Raw genomic sequence first — 18,167 nt, forward strand, 5'->3', positions numbered from 1 at the left:
GCAGTCATTTGAGAAACCAAGGCTATTTAGTCTGCCAATAAGAATGCAGTGGTTGACAGAGTCGAAAGCCTTGGCAAGGTCGATGAAGACTGCTGCGCAGTACTGTATTTTATCGATCGCGTTTATAATATCGTTTAGGACCTTGAGCGTGGCTGAGGTGCACCCATGACCAGCTCGGAAACCGGATTGCATAGCGGAGAAGGTACGGTGGGATTCGAAATGGTCGGTGATCTGTTTGTTAACTTGGCTTTCAAAAACGTTCGAAAGGCAGGGCAGGATGGATATAGGTCTGTAACAGTTTGGATCTAGAGTGTCAACCCCTTTGAAGAGGGGGATGACTGCGGCAGCTTTCCAATGTCTGGGGATCTCAGACGTTACGAAAGAGAGGTTGAACAGGCTAATAGGGGTTGCGACAATTTCGGCGGCTAATTGAAGGTAGGTGTTGATTCAGGGGAACACACACGACAGGCACTCATTTGCAATATAGCCTAAGTCAGTAGCTTGCGTTTTATAACGTATAAGTCTTAAGCAGACAGACACAGAGAAGAAAAGAAGCACAGGGTCACAGCAGAGAAGATGCTGAGACTGATAGAAAGCACAACAGGGAGGCAAACAAAATGTCTAGAGCAGAGGCACAGTTATAATGATGAGTTGTATCTCCAGTGTGTTTTAAATATTGCATTGGTTTTAAACATGAGCTGGTTAAACAAGAGGAGGAGGACCATGTCTCGCCAGTCACTGGTACAGAAATGGTTGAGAAACGCTGTACTGTACTGCCGATGTTATGTGTCAGCACTACTGCCTGTGTCTAAGTATGGTGTGTAGGGTGCCTCCAGTCTGGTTTCCGCCCCCTCCACGGTACTGAAACTGCACTCCTCAAAGTTGTCAATGACCTCCTCACCTCTGCTGATGCTGGTGCCCTCAACATCCTGATTCTCCTCGACCTGAGTGCCGCTTTTGACACAGTGAGCGATCAGATTCTCCTCACCAGGCTTGAGGGTCTAGGTGTTGAGGGCAGCGCACTCTCCAGGCTACAATCATACCTTACAAACCGGACCCACTACGTCTCCCTCAATTGCAAACCATCAGACTCAGCTGCAGGTACAGAGAGTGTCCTTCAGGGCTCTGTGCTGGGTCCCTTACTCTTCATCATCTACATCCTCCCCTTTGGTCAGATCCTCTGTCACTTCAACCTTGCCTTCCACTGCTATGCCGATGACACCCAGATCTACATCAGTGCCAAATCCCTCCTCAGCCCACCTCTGACCCACATTGAATCCTGCCTCTCTGCAATAAAAACATGGATGCAACAAAAGTTACTCAAGCTCAACAGTGATAAAACGGAACTCCTCCTCATAGGCACCAAATCCACCCTAGGCTCTGGAACTTCATCCCTCCAGCCATCTGTGACTCTGAGACCATCACCATCTTTCAGTCCCTTCTAAAGCCCCACCTCTTTGACAAGGTCTACCCTTAAGCCCCCCCCTCCCACACACACATACAAGCAAAGCAATACACTACAAAGACACTCCTCTCTCCACCATACTGAGCATATGAGTTGGCGGCGTGCGCATTGATGTGGGCTGGTGTGGATAAAATGCCTGGGCCGAATTATAGTCCCACCCCGGCCATGCCACACAGGGAAAATAAATGGGCTCCAGGAGCAGCAAGTCTGTGGCAACCTGATAAAACGTTATAGCTTGCAAGCTCCTTGGGGATCTGCTGCCTCTATATTAGAAATCACACTCTATATTACCTATATTAGAGTGGCCTCCGTACTGAACCAATATGTGTCTGCATAATGCAGAGGAGAGGACAGAGTCTCATGTCTGCTGTAACCTCTAAATCATATTTGTCTAATTATGTAACAAATGGCCATTGATTATGATTGTCTATAATTGATCATTCAAATGAAATGTAGGTAGGTTTTTTGTCCAGTGGAGAGACTTGCCATGATATTTCACACACATTCTGTGTTACAGCCTGAAACAATTATCTTGAAATAGGATGTCTGTGTAGGCGACTAACAAGCTTGTATCATGTCAAAGCCCACTGTTTCCTGCCTGTGGCATTCTCACCTTTAGCTGCATGCTCAAACAGACAAATAGAGGGTCATATGCCTTCTGTAAATATGCTTTGATACTTGAAACTCATAGGCCATAATATAATTTATTTTAGAAAAATATACTATCATGTACCATTACCATTATATAGCCTATATTATCATCACTTGATGGTGATTGTGTAGGGTTTTAGTAGCATCATGGGGAATGGGGTTCTGAACACTGCTGATGCTGGCTATTGTTCAGTCAGCCAGTCAGTCAGTCAGTTATGGATCTGTAGCAGGATGAGATCATGCTTTCTGTGTCCTGAGGTCTAACAGTGATGTGAATAGAGTCTGACAAGCATCTCTGCTACTCAAGGGGAGGCTGATGATGTGCAATAAGGGGATTGTTTGCTCTGAGTGATGATAATCAGTTGGTCATAAATGTGTTTAAATGTGTTCGAAGACATCAGTGAGATGTATCATTATTATTAATAAATGTATTATTATTATAGCTTTTTTATGGCTTCGGGCTGGTATGATGATAGGATGTTATTTTGTCCTTTATTCATGGTGCTTCATCATAGGATCATCATCATTGTATGCTGTCTTCATTCCTAGCTATCCCCCGGTGCCGCGCTCAACGCTGAATCAAACACTTCTATAGCCAATGGTACGTACGGTGACATGATTGTAAGGCCAATTCACCAACTCTAGGTGCGTCCCGCTACTTTGAGTAAAATGTCAAATCTACGGGGGCTGTAGCGTAATTTCTGCACAGCGCATTGTTGTGAATGAGGGACAGGGTGACGTCAGCGCTCGAATGTCAACAATGTAGCTCTTGGGAGAAGGCGTTTCATAAGCGATACAAACAGCAGAGGAAGCTGTACGCTGTTTTTCAAAAGGACAGAAACGGTAACATTCACTAAAGAGAAATTGTAATAGTGTAACCACACTTTTACACGTTATTAAACAAAATATTGATGACTATTGAAAAACACGCGGTTTCAGCAGTTTGTAGGGGCTGCTGCTGAAGTCACCATGTGGAACCATTATAATTTGTAAGAGACCAACCGAGCGCTGACGTGCAAGAAAACTGGAAAGTTAAGGTGAGCTTATTACTGCTTATTACCTATAACTAATTACATTATGGCTTTGGTTTAAAGTGCGTCCCTTTTCCCGATTGCATTGTTCAATTTTCAATTATTGTTTTCTGCTGATGTTGCCGCGCATTGCATTACAATTCCCATAAATTCTTTGTTGACATCAAATCATATGCATGCGTAAATGCATAGAGACGCGTGTATTTTTTTACTTTGTTAATCATCATAGCACACAAATATCCTTAATTTGGCTATACCTTGAAGTGGTCGTCCCATTGTGCAGAGCGGTGACAGTGCGCTTTGTCGTGGGGGGCATGTTTTCGAACCGTCAAAGCGCAGAGGCTGGGTGGTCGCTTTATGGTCAACATGACTCGAGCTTCCATAACGTTAAGGGCACTGTCATTTTGCGGAAAGGGGGGCAGAGAGGGACAAAGGATCACATCTCGTAGCTACTATTCCCGCCCTTGGCCACTCTAGAAGGACATTTTATTAACGTTTTTCAACGAATTAGTGACTTGCAATCATGCAATATAGATTTATACCCACGAAAAACTGGAAATAAATTGCACATTGACAATTTTTGTTTAACGGCAAGATGTCACTCTGCTCCGCACGTGTTAGGCTACACACACCAATTACAACTGACAATAAATCTTAACATATGCAGATTAATACCTTAAATTATTGTATTATTATTATCACTGATTGAATGTCCTAATCTTATTTTATGGATGTATTGCATTGATTGATTAATTTGATTTAATATAATGGATTTCGTTTCAGTGCCATGCATGAACCTCAGTGTTCCTCATAGGTCTACCCCTTCTGGCCGTTTAATAACATTTTAATCTTTCAATCTGAAATGTGGTGTCACTCGCACTCCCTGCCCTGTTGCTTGAGAGGTCTTTGCACAGCTGCCTCTTTGTTTTAATCTAATCTTACTAAGATCATTTGGGCGCCCTTATCTTTCTTTGTTTATGGTCTCACATGACGGGGAAAGGCGGATTGGGTGCAACAGCAACTCAAGCACTTGAGAGTGGAACATTTTTAGCACAGCACCGGATTCCGATGAAGCGGATTTACATCATTGATTTTAAATGAAAGGAAGAGAGTGAGGGAGAGGGGGAAATGAGGAGGTGGGACTTGGACGACCCTGAGTTGTTGTCAGTCTGCCAGAGCCAGTCAATGAACACATTCAACCATGCATGGGAAGCTAGCTACATGCACACAACCACGCACCAGGATAATGTCCTAAATTGAGTAGAACATGGCAAGTGAGAGATGACTTGTGAACAGTGGCGTGTATTCATGGATGCCAAGGGAAGCCAGGCTTCCCCCCAAAAATGACCAATAAAATAATGTATCTTTCGTCTCACTGTGTTTCATAATTTCCCATCAATTCGCAAGAGGCTGAATGTATCTCACCGGAGAAAGCATTCGAGTGAGCGAAACAGCGCCCCTCGGTCTTTGTATGTGTATCAGCCCATCTATCTGATGCTGTCTGGTCAAACAACCTGGTCTCAGAGAATTTCGTATTATTCTGTACATAAATCCGAGAGTCTCTGTTACTCTATATAGTATGATATGTTACGTTTTGAATGGTATGTATTAATTTGTGGTTTCCATCACCCATTTCGTATGATATGTTACGAATTACAATTAGTATTATATGTTAGGAATTTGTAAAGCATACAATACGTTTCAAAATGCAAAAACGTATGATATGTAACGATTTTTGCAAATGTATGATATGTTACAAATTCTAGCTAGGTGGCTAACGTTAGCTAGCTCGCTAACGTTAGCTAGGAGTTAGGGTTAAGTTTAGGAGTTAGGTTAAGGTTAGGGGAAGGGTTAGCTAAAAGGATTAAAGTTAGGGTTATGTGAAGGGTTAGCTAAAAGGGTTAGGGGAAGGGTTAGCTAACATGCTAAGTAGTTGGAAAAGTATCTAAAAAGTAGTAAGTATTTGAAAAGCTGCTAATTAGCTAAAGTTGTCTGTGATGAGATTCGAACTTCAAATCAAAATCAAATTTTATTGGTCACATATACATATTTAGCAGATGTTATTGCGGGTGTAGCAAAATGCTTGCAACCTTTAGGTTGCTAGACGTTCGCGTTATACACCCACCCATGGTGCTGGAATAGTGGTTTTCTTTGCGACTTGCAGTAACTCTCCGTGGTTCTAAATCAATAGTTGTTTAGTAGTCCGAAAATGTCGAAACCATTAACTTGCTTGACCATGCTGTTGGTCATTTAACCATGCTGTAGGTCATTTGTTACATGCAATATGCTTTGTGGACTTCACCGGACAGAGGTTGCTCTCCAGTTTTGTGATGAAACAAAGGTGTGGTTGAATTTATTCTGCCATTGTGTCTTCTTATTGTCTCGGCCTTAGACCTATATATCACGGTGGCAAGGCATATGAACTAACAGGTTATAGAGAAAATAACGCAATTATCACAACACAGGTTGTAATATGGCTTTTTTTCCTGTTTTTTCCCCCTGTGATTTTACCCACGTACCGCTACTGCTTGTGAAAATGAAATATTCAGCATAGCTGCTACAGCATTTTATGAATACATCAAAACAAGTCTGAACCTAACCTAAAGTAACCTACCTGTTTTATATTACTTCACTTTTTTAAAAACAATATTTAACTATATAACCACAAATAGTACTGTAAAATGTAAGGTTGTTAAAATAGCAGTTATGATAGTTGAGGAGGATATAATCGTGTCAAGTGTGCAGTAGTGGTGCGTAGGTATAATCACTGGGGAAGACAAAAAATCTATATTACAACATATGTTGTAATAATTGTGTTGTTTGCTCTATGACCCATTCGTTCATACACCACTGTGATATACAATAAGGCAGAGACAACAACAGTCACACAGAGGCGGAATAAATTCAACCACACATACATTTTTTCATCACAAAACCGGAGAGCAACATCTGTCCGGTGATGTCCACAAGGCAAATATTGCATGTAACAAACAGTTACATGACCTACATCATGGTCAAGCAAGTTCATGTTTCCGACAGTTTACTAAACAACTACTGATTTAGAACCACAGAGAGTTACCTCAAGTCAGCAAAAAGTAAACAGGAGCACTGCCTCCGCTATTCCAGCACCATTTCACCCCCAAAAATGTAAACATCATTAAATCAACTAGACCTAATACAATTAAAACAAACTTAAAGATACCAAAAACAATTTAGTGCAATCAATGTTGCTAAATAACATGTGGCTGTCCATGGTAGCCTAACTCCTTGCATGAGCAACAATGAACAAGCTACTTAAAGGTGCAATATGCAGAAATCGCTCCGCCATTTCCTGGTTGCTAAAATTCTAATAGTTCGCCTAATTTCAGTTTATGTGACAGAATAAGCAATGTGTAGAGAATCATTGTACCATCTAAACCGCTGTGAAATATATTTTCAATAACTAAAAATATTGTATTTTCAGCCGGTTGAAGCTGGTATACAAAACCGAAAGTAAAAGACGCAAAAACAAAACTTAAGAACGGGAAGCATAGAACTAGTGCACATAAAACGGATCTACCGCTTCTTAGACTTGCTTTCAATTACAGATCTATAACTCACATTTCTATGAGAATTTGGTCGGGTCGCCCCAAAAGTTACATATATCAGCTTTAAACTGAGCCTACTAGGCAACATCTAGGTTAGGGCTACATATTGAACTTCAGTTGAGCTCAGCTCAACGCTGATTGTCTAATTATTTTTTTTATTTTTTTATCAAGGGAAGCCAAATGCTTGCTGGCATCAATCAATCAAAGGCTACGGTGGCAACATGTCATACTATTTTTGTCCAGACAACATCAGATACATGGGCTAAACATACTGAGACAGAAGGGGTGCTGTTTCCCTCGCTCTGATGATTTCTCCGGTGAGATAGATTCAGCGAATTGAAGGAAAATTATTAAAACACAGAGAGACGAAAGACACGTTTTGGTAAAATACACACCACTGCAAGTGTGGCGTGTCTTCTACTTCAGTAACTTTGAATGAGTGAGTGAGTGAGTGTGTGGTGGGCAGGTTCAGGTTGGCGATTTGCATCCTGTGACAGACACGTGGTTGGAAGGAGAGTGAAAGGCGCTACAGAGGGTAGTGCGTACGGCCCAGTACATCACTGGGGCCAAGCTTCCTGCCATCCAGGACCTATATACTAGGCGGTGTCAGAGAAAGCCCCAAAAATTGTCAAAGACTCCAGCCACCCTAGTCATAGACTGTTCTCTCTGCTACCGCACGGCAAGCGGTACCGGAGCGCCAAGTCTAGGACCAAAAGGCTCCTTAACAGCTTCTACCCCCAAGCCATAAGACTTCTGAACAATTAATCAAATAGCCACCTGGACTAGTTACATTGACCCCCCCCTTCCATTTGTTTTTACACTGCTGCTACCCGCTGTCTATTATTCATGCATAGTCACTTTACCCCTACCTACATGTACAAATTACCTCGACTAACCTGTACACCCGCACATTGACTCGGTACCAGTATATAGCCTCGTTATTGTTATTTTATTGTGTAACTTTTTATAATTTCTAGTTTATTTTGTAAATATTTTCTTAACTCTTTCTTGAACTGCATTGTTGGTTAAGGGCTTGTAAATAAGCATTTCACGGTAAGGACTACACCTATTGTATTCGGCGCATGTGACAAATAAAGTTTGATTTTGATTTGACGGAGGCGTATTGTCACTGTCACTCGCTTAAATAACAGGATTCACTTGTGGTAACTTCTCACTGCCTTGTCATATCAGTAACACACCCAAGATATGTGGACATGTACAGAAAAGCAAAATCAGTAGCGTTTTGACAGTCACATTTATAGTGTAAATTCTAGATTGTGTCTATATTATGATTAAAGATGCACTATGCAGAAATCACTCCGCGATTTCCTGGTTGCTAAAATTCAGTTTATGTGACAAAACAAGCAAGTATAGTGTAGAGAATCATTGTATGATCTAAACCGATGTGAAATATATTTTCCATCACCAACAATATTGTATTTTCAGCTGTTTGAAGCTGACGTACCAAACCGAAAGTAAAAGATGCAAAAACAAAACTTAAGAACGGGAAGCATAGAAATAGCGCACATAGAACAGATCTACCGCGTCTTAGACTTGCTTTCAATGAGAATGACAGATCTGTAACTCACATTTCTATGTGAATGTGGTCGGGTCACCCAAAAAATTACATATTGCAGCTTTAAGATTAAGATTACTTTATTTGTGTAATTGTATCAAGGTCACAGAAATTTCACTTCCGCTTTATCCCAGCCCCTCAGAAAGACACACATACACATGAAGGTTGGAGAGGATGGAGCGGGGTGCCTCTTTACTACGGGGCCCATAGAGCAGTTGTTGTGGGGGGTTAAGTGCCTTGCTCAAGTCCACAACAGCAGGCGATGGTATCTAGGATTTGATACCAGCAACCCTCCGGTTGCCAGCTCACTTCCCGACAGATTTTCCTCGTCAGACCTGGCATTCGAACTGGCAACCTTCCGGTTGCTTCTCTAACCGCTATGCTATCTGCCGGCTGCCGACCCGTATTTTGTCTATTTTCATCTTAGCGTCGTCATGTGAGGACATTGCCAGAGGGTGTTTTGTCCGCCTGTGTCTGTATACGCCTGTGTGTCTGTGTCCGCTTGTGTGTGTGTGTCTGCTGCGTCTTTGTGTGTGAGCCTGTCATATTCCATTCATAGTCAGTGTTTCCCCTAGGATTTATTTCCACAGCGGTGGCAAATTTAGTTTTAATCACTTAATAATTAGTTAACAAATTACTATCAGTAAAAACACGATAACTAATTGAGAGGTCTACCATTACTTGTTACTTTTGTGAATTTTCATTATCCTCTCTCCTCATGAGGGAGAGAAATTAGAAAATATCTTAAAGATATATGGGTTTTTGGTAACGTAATTTCAAGGCACAAGGCAATGTTTCTTAAACTTATAGAAGGCAGAAACATTTCTCAAAAACTAAATATAAGTGTTGATATTAGTTGGCAGGGGTCTTTACTTAAACATTATTGTGTTTTGATGTATTTCTAATACCTTTTAACACTTTTTCTGGTAGATGTTTTCTAAGACCCCTTTTCCTTATGTTTGACCAGAATCAAACCCTTTGCTTATTCCTAATTTTTAGGATGGAAAATTGCTGAAAAATGTATACAGTATCTGTCTTAATTTTCAAAAAATATAGACTCTTAGCTTGCATTTGACAGCCAATTTGACATGCTCCTATGAACTTCACATGTTGGTGGTCATTGGTCCTTTTACATGGAAATAGACAATTACATTATGTATGGTGAAGCACTGTGAGGCATTTCTCGGTGCTGTCACACAGAGGGACAACGTCTGTATGATAGACAGACAGTGGAACCAATGCGTTGGATTGAACACCACCGGAGAAAGACATAGTACAGAAGTACATAGTACAGAATCTACCGTTACCCATGCGGAATCTATCCATACGAGACATCACCTCATATGTTATTCTTCCACACACTGTCTGTCAGGCAGTATTGAAGCACAGCCTCCTAGTATGTACATAGTACAGACAGTACTGTGAGGTACATGTATAATTTACAGTGTACAGCATAGTGAAAGTCAAGTGTGGGTATGACTGAGTGGATCAGGATTCCCGTCTCTTTGAGAGGTTTGCTGAGGTGCAGGAAAAGCAGTCGGAGCGACGCCTCACCACCTCCTCTCCTTTCCCCATTATCACTCCCATCAATCCGTCCAAGGTGATAAGGACAGACTGTCTCTGGGGACGCCTGAGTGCCAGAGCACTCCAGGGCAGACAGACCAAACTGTGGAGTGAAGCTGTAGATGAATATCCCTCTCTTTCTGTCTATTGCTTTCATTGTCTTTCTCTTTCTGTATTCTCTATCTTTAGCTTTCCCTCCTTTATGTACCTTTATTATGCTTCATATCGCTGTCTCTCTCTGTCTGTCTGTCTCTCTCTGTCTGTCTGTCTGTCTCTGTCTCTGTCTCTGTCCCTCTCTCTCTCTCTCTCTCTCTCTCTCTCTCTCTCTCTCTCTCTCTCTCTCTCTCTCTCTCTCTCTCTCTCTCTCTCTCTCTCTCTCTCTCTCTCTCTCTCTCTCTCTCTCTCTCTCTCTCTCTCTCTATCTCTCTCTTTCTCCTCCATTAACATTCTGCCTGTGAATGCAGGAGAGGGTTTAATGGTGCTCAAGCAGCGGTGTCTGTCATGTGATTCTGTCTATTTCACAGCTGGATCCCGTGATTTTTCATCATGACTGTCAGCAAACCTGCATCGAAACCTATATTCCATCAAATTCCTGTATTACATAAAATACATTTTTTTTAATGCAAAATGTATGGAAGTGCACACATTGATAAAAACGTATTGGCCTTTTGTGCTATATCTCATGAAACGTGAATCGCCCATAAGTTTGAAAAAATCGAGATATGATTTTTAGGCCATATCACCCAGCCCTACTAGCACAGCAGAAATGTGTATTTTTATCAAAGTGTGAAAGGATGTGTACCTCCTACGTCCTGATGCATGCCGTTTCCTCCCACTGGGTACAAACTGGTTGAATCAACATTGTTTCAATGTAATTTGTCAACGTATTGTGACGTGGAATCTACGTGGAAAATACATTGGATTTGAAAAAGTCATCAACATATCAATTATTAATTTGTAGACAAACTGGAATTAAAGCCAGACTAAGTCAGTGGGACAGATGGAACTATCTAAGCAGAAGATAAATCTCCTTCAAATGTTGATATTTGGTTGCGTTGACAACCAAACACAATTCAATATCACTTTTGAAATGCAATAAATAGCGTATTAAGTTGCCGACAAGTTAACAAATTATATGTTGGATTCACATCTCCAACTCAAACACAAATACAAGTTGGGATTAAGCCAGTGGCTCAGATGGAACTATCCAAGCAGTAGATACTTCTCCTTTAAATGTTGATATTTGGTTGCGAGGTCGACCAAACACAATTCAATATTACTTTTCTAATACAGCAAATAACCTAAAGTTAAGGCTATTTTACAAACAAATGTAACATTCAACCTTAAAATGAGTAACACATCCATGGCCACATTTTGAGGTTACTGTAACTATACATTTCTTCTTATATAATCATATAAGGCGTGCATGTTCAGCATAGCATGCATAGGTCTTCGCAGGTCTGTGGAGATCTTCACAATTGCTGTAATAATCTGCGCAGAATCTCGAACGGCATTGCACCATGTACTTTTAATGTAATCTCAACTGCAATCCAGGCCATTTGTGTCTGTTATTAGATTAAGCACATTGATAACCCATTAATCTGTTGTATAAATAAACAAAATATCTGACAATGTATTCTCATTTGAACTTTGCTGTGCTTTTAGATTGTTGAAAGCATTAGTGATGGGAAGTTCAGCTCTTTACCGACTCGGATCTTTTCGGCTCGTTCAGTCAAAAGAACAAATCTTTCGACTCATTTTGTTCATTTGAGTCAGTCATGCCCAGAGCACACAGGACCCCCTACCAGTGAACGATGAACTGAAAACTCGAAAGAGTCATGATTCTACAAGCCTCTTGTTGGAGCTGTCATTAGTGACTGAGACTTGTAAACGTGTGCTTTAAACAATGTACATTTGTTGATTGCTAGGCATACAAATGTGTTGATACATTTGAAACAAGGTCTGGTTGGGGCCGCAACCGGACTAGATTGTGAACTACTCTTGGCGGAATGCATTGCTTGACTGCCGTGAGGGTGATAAGCGCGATGTCGTTCGCAAACTGCAGACCGCCAACGATTATTTCTCGAGTTCGAGTTTGTTGAGCAGTGGCTGTGTGTGTTAAGGTTCTAGAAAGCTCTGTCCATCATAATATTCAATAATCAATTAATTGCATTCACTCTTGCACCACGCCTGATCAATTATCAGTTCTAAACATGTATTTTCCCATGATCTATTGTCCTGCGCACATATGACAGACAGTTGGTGGCCGGAGCACATCTCTGGAGCCGCTGAGCCGGAGTAGCGTGTATTAATCCTGCTGTAAGACTCATTGCGGCCTGCACTAGCAGGTCAAACGAACAACTAAAATGAACGAGTCGCTCAGAAAAACAAATCATGACTCGCGAGTCAGTAAAAGTAGTTGTTCAAAAATAACAAATTGTTCGTGAACCGCACATCACTAGAAAGCATAGTGATAACACATTGGAAATTCAACAAACTTTTGGCTGTCTTTTTGAGTGGGTGAATATAGGTTTTAATCTCAATCAAATATTACCCAATTATCCACGTTGAAATGACATGGTGTGCCCAGTGGGCTGTGTTCGTATCTGTGCTACAAGTACATGACGTTTAATAGGCATTGAATTGACAATTCATGTTCACAGCATGACAGTTCTTTTCACATTGTGGTTGAATTATTGCGTTTCTTGACACATCATTCCACATTCATGTATTCATCCGGACCAACCGCTGGCAAGAATTGTGTTCACCGGAGTGTAGATTTTTGACAGCATAGTAGGCGATGCTAATACGTTTTGGCAGCATAGTTTGACACAGACCAACATTGTCATATATTTCATACAGTCCAGAGGCTATATGTATATGCTCTATGTGTATGCATTGATTTAACAGAAAAGCCCTCTTGATTGCACATCAACTAACCCAATACCAGTCAGCTTTATAGAAACTAGAATGTCCCCAGTCCGGGCATTCTGGCCCAGTATTGGCACAGCTCATGGCTGCTGGGTTGGTGTTGGATAACCTTGCCATATATCTGGCAATCCATCTGGCATGGCAGGGCATGATTAGTGGAGCCGTGGCAGATGGTGAGAAGATCATACCCTGGGTCTTTGTTGTTTTGGGGGGTGCATTAATCCATGCATTCCATGGGTGGGCCCACCAGATAAGCCAAAGCCCAGGTTGTTTATTCCCATTCTCTCTTGCTTGTTTATAGGCCTCCAGATACATATAGGCCATATTTAAAATGAGTCATGGCATCACTGGGCAAGACAATGGCAAAGGCCTTGCTGTCGAAGAGCCAGTGTGAAGCCAGTGAACAAGTCGGTAGGAAAAAGGCCTGTAGAACTCATCAAGCTCTGTGTGAGAGTGTGTGTGTGAGAGTGTGTGTGAGCGAGAGAGAGAGCGAGAGAGAGAGAGAGAGAGAGAGAGAGAGAGAGGAAACCCTGAGAAGCTTCATGCAGAGAGAGGAGTTAGACAGGAAGGCAGGCATGGAATCCGCCGGAACCACAGGAAGAAACATAGGCAGGGCTAGAGAGAATGAGCTGGATTCTTGGAATGCACTTTAGCAGTGGCTACATTCTACAGGCTGTCAGTCATTAACCAGCTGAACCCGGTGAACCTGAGTGGGGCTTTAAGGTTCTTCCTGGGAGCTAAGCTACCCCGACCAGCCGGCCAGTCTGACTCTATGACAGAGTCATGTGCTCCACGAGGAATGAGAGGTCATTGAGGGGGAAAACCACTCCAATCAAGGGAACAAAAACAAACACAGGTCATCGCTCTGGTCTGTTTGTTATGTTTGATCACTTAGTCAGCGGTTCCACCTCTTTCATTTTAATGTGGAAAGAACAGGGTTGTGCATTTCTCCTCACGCATTCTTATTCTAAAAATAATATTATTGCAGCAGTTGTGGTACAGTTGAAGTCGGAAGTTTACATACACCTTAGCCAAATATATTTAAACTCAGTTTTTCACAATTCCTGACATTTAATCCTAGCAAAAATTCCCTGTTTTAGGTCAGTTAGGATCACCACTTTATTTTAAGAATGTGAAATGTCAGAATAATAGTAGAGAGAATGATTTATTTCAGCTTTTATTTCTTTCATCACATTCCCAGTGGGTCAGAAGTTTACATACACTCAATTAGGATTTGGTAGCATTGCCTTTAAATTGTTTAACTTGGGTCAAACGTTTCGGGTAGCCTTCCACAACCTTCCCACAATAAGTTGGGTGAATTTTGGCCCATTCCTCCTGACAGAGCTGGTGTAACTGAGTCAGGTTTGTAGGCCTCCTTGCTCGCACACGCTTTTTCAGTTCTGCCCACAAAATTTCTATAGTATTGAGGTCAGGGCTTTGTGATGGCCACTCCAATACCTTGACTTTGTTGTCCTTAAGCCATTTTGCCACAACTTTGGAAGTATGCTTGGGATCATTGTCCATTTGGAAGACCCATTTGCGACCAAGCTTTAACTTCCTGACTGATGTCTTGAGATGTTGCTTCAATATATCCACATAATTTTCCTTCCTCATGATGCCATCTACAGTGGGGGGAAAAAGTATTTAGTCAGCCACCAATTGTGCAAGGTCTCCCACTTAAAAAGATGAGAGAGGCCTGTAATTTTCATCATGGGTACACGTCAACTATGACAGACAAAATGAGAAAAAAAAATCCAGAAAATCACATTGTAGGATTTTTAATGAATTTATTTGCAAATTATGGTGGAAAATAAGTATTTGGTCAATAACAAAAGTTTCTCAATACTTTGTTGTATACCCTTTGTTGGCAATGACAGGTCAAACGTTTTCTTTAAGTCTTCACAAGGTTTTCACACACTGTTGCTGGTATTTTGGCCCATTCCTCCATGCAGATCTCCTCTAGAGCAGTGATGTTTTGGGGCTGTCGCTGGGCAACACAGACTTTCAACTCCCTCCAAAGATTTTCTATGGGGTTGAGATCTGGAGACTGGCTAGGCCACTCCAGGACCTTGAAATGCTTCTTACGAAGCCACTCCTTCGTTGCCCGGGCGGTGTGTTTGGGATCATTGTCATGCTGAAAGACCCAGCCACGTTTCATCTTCAATGCCCTTGCTGATGGAAGGAGGTTTTCACTCAAAATCTCACGATACATGGCCCCATTCATTCTTTCCTTTACACGGATCAGTCGTCCTGGTCCCTTTGCAGAAAAACAGCCCCAAAGCATGATGTTTCCACCCCCATAATTCACAGTAGGTATGGTGTTCTTTGGATGCAACTCAGCATTCTTTGTCCTCCAAACACGACGAGTTGAGTTTTTACCAAAAAGTTATATTTTGGTTTCATCTGACCATATGACATTCCCCCAAGCCTCTTCTGGATCATCCAAATGCACTCTAGCAAACTTCAGACGGGCCTGGACATGTACTGGCTTAAGCAGGGGGACACGTATGGCACTGCAGGATTTGAGTCCCTGGCGGCGTAGTGTGTTACTGATGGTAGGCTTTGTTACTTTGGTCCCAGCTCTCTACAGGTCATTCACTAGGTCCCCCCGTGTGGCTCTGGAATTTTTGCTCACCGTTCTTGTGATCATTTTGACCCCACGGGGTGAGATCTTGCATGGAGCCCCAGATCAAGGGAGATTATCAGTGGTGTTGTATGTCTTCCATTTCCTAATAATTGCTCCCACAGTTGATTTCTTCAAACCAAGCTGCATAACTATTGCAGATTCAGTCTTCCCAGCCTGGTGCAGGTCTACAATTTTGTTTCTGGTGTCCTTTGACAGCTCTTTGGTCTTGGCCATAGTGGAGTTTGGAGTGTGACTGTTTGAGGTTGTGGACAGGTGTCTTTTATACTGATAACAAGTTCAAACAGGTGCCATTAATACAGTTAACGAGTGGAGGACAGAGGAGCCTCTTAAAGAAGAAGTTACAGGTCTGTGAGAGCCAGAAATCTTGCTTGTTTGTAGGTGACCAAATACTTATTTTCCACCATAATTTGCAAATAAATTCATAAAAAATCCTACAATGTGATTTTCTGGATTTTTTTCCCTCATTTTGTCTGTCATAGTTGACGTGTACCTATGATGAAAATTACAGGCCTCTCTCATCTTTTTAAGTGGGAGAACTTGCACAATTGGTGGCTGACTAAATACTTTTTTTCCCCACTGTATTTTGTGAAGTGCACCAGTCTCTCCTGCAGCAAAGCACCCCCACAGCATGATGCTGCCACCCCCGTGCTTCACGGTTGGGATGGTGTTCTTTGGCTTGCAAGCATCCCCCTTTTTCCTCCAAACATAACAATGGTCATTATGGGCAAACAGTTCTATTTTTGTTTCATCAGACCAGAGGACATTTCTCCAAAAAGTACAATCTTTGTCCCCATGTGCAGTTGCAAACCGTAGTCTGGCCTTTTTATGGCGGTTTTGGAGCAGTGGCTTCTTCCTTGCTGAGCGGCCTTTCAGGTTATGTCGATTTAGGACTCGTTTCACTGTGGATATAGATACTTTTGTACCTGTTTCCTCCAGCATCTTCACAATGTCCTTTGCTGTTGTTCTGGGATTGATTTGCACTTTTCGCACCGAAGTACGTTCATCTCTAGGAGACAGAACGCGTCTCCTTCCTGAGCGGTATGACAGCTGCGTGGTCCCATGGTGTTTATACTTGCGTACTATTGTTTGTACAGATGAACGTGGTACCTTCAGGCGTTTGGAAATTGCTCCCAAGGATGAACCAGACTTGTGGAGGTCTACCATTTTTTTTCTGAGGTCTTGGCTGATTTCTTTAGATTTTCCCATGATATCAAGCAAAGAGGCACTGAGTTTGAAGGTAGGCCCTGAAATACATCCACAGGTACACCTCCAATTGACTCAAATGATGTCAATTAGCCTATCAGAAGCTTCTAAAGCATGACATAATTTTTTGGAATTGTCCAAGCTGTAATTGAACTATAATTGAAATAATCTGTCTGTAAACAATTGTTGGAAAGGTTACTTGTGTCATGCACAAAGTAGATGTCCTAACCGACTTGCCAAAACTATAGTTTGTTAACAAGACATTTGTGGAGTGGTTGAAAAACGAGTTTTAATGACTCCAACCGAAGTGTATGTAAACTTCCGACATCAACTGTAAATGTTGATAAGTTATTGAGTATTATAAACTGGGTGGTTCGAGCCCTGAATGCTGATTGGCTGAAAGCCATGGTATATCAGACCGTATACCACAGGTATGACAAAACATTTATTTTTACTGCTCTAATTAAGTTGGTAACCAGTTTATAATAGCAATAAGGCAGCTCGGGGGTTTGTGATATATGGCCAATATACCACACCCCCTCGGGCCTTATTGCTTAAATAACCTCATGTTAATACAGTGCAATACAATACAACATTGGATGTGAGACTGTACCCTGTGGTGGAGGTTACACCTGTCTTGTTACATTATTATGCTTCCACATTCATTTCCATGTTTGTGGCTGAAAGAAGACATGGTTTGGTCTTTGATGTTAGGGGATTAGTGTTTGTGAGCCTCGACGGTCCTGGGACAGATTATATAGTACAGTAGGAGGTAAATTAACAACCACTTGGTCATGCTCGCAGGCAGTGACACACCACCTTGCTTTTACCCTCCAATATGAAAACAAGCTTAGGTTTAGAATGCTACATCCTTCTACAACATGACTGAAATAGGAATTTCAAGTCATCTTTTTCATCCTTTACTTGTAATGTTCACAGCAACAAAACATTATCTTTCTAGTTTCTTGGTCAAGTTAGAACTCTTACAACCCCTGCAGCACTGTCATACACATCCAATATGACAGATTATCAAATTTGAGAGGCCCCATAGAGATTGCCATTACACGTCTCTCTATGAAATGTCTGAAATCTTTTAGGTAGCTGTGAATGTATTACAGATAAGGATGCAGAAATGGCTGCTGTGTCATGCTAATTACGATGCGAGAGGGGCACAATCTGCTCATTTTGCGATGGCACGAGACAGTGGTCTTTGGGGCTTGTGTTAATATTCCTCATCATGTTCCATTAACACTGATGGAGCTGTGAAGGCCCTGAGATGAGCTTCTTTGGGTGTAAATTAATGACTTTGATAGGGACAGCGATCATAGGGACAGTCCCATATTTTGATGCATAGAGTAGAGGGAGAGAGATGGAGAAGATAGAGTTGTTACAGTGCCTTGCAAAAGTATTCATCCCCCTTGGCATTTTTCTTATTTTGTTGCATTACAACCTGTAATTTAAATTGATTTTTATTAGGATTTCATGTAATGGACATACATAAAATAGTCCAAAT

General features: G+C 41.7%; 1 protein-coding gene across 1 annotated transcript in view; it reads left to right on the forward strand.

The window, feature by feature from the left end:
- Positions 1–2,890: 2,890 nt before the first annotated feature.
- Positions 2,891–18,167, forward strand: part of LOC121545054 (transcription regulator protein BACH2) — a 38,903-nt gene continuing 23,626 nt past the window's right edge. Inside the window, exon 1 of the mRNA XM_041855412.1 lies at positions 2,891–3,153. The gene's annotated coding sequence lies outside the window, so the exon portion shown is untranslated. The remainder of the gene's footprint in view (positions 3,154–18,167) is intronic.

The sequence above is a fragment of the Coregonus clupeaformis genome, chromosome 29 (assembly GCF_020615455.1).
Source record: "Coregonus clupeaformis isolate EN_2021a chromosome 29, ASM2061545v1, whole genome shotgun sequence".
Taxonomy (NCBI): Eukaryota; Metazoa; Chordata; class Actinopteri; order Salmoniformes; family Salmonidae; genus Coregonus; species Coregonus clupeaformis.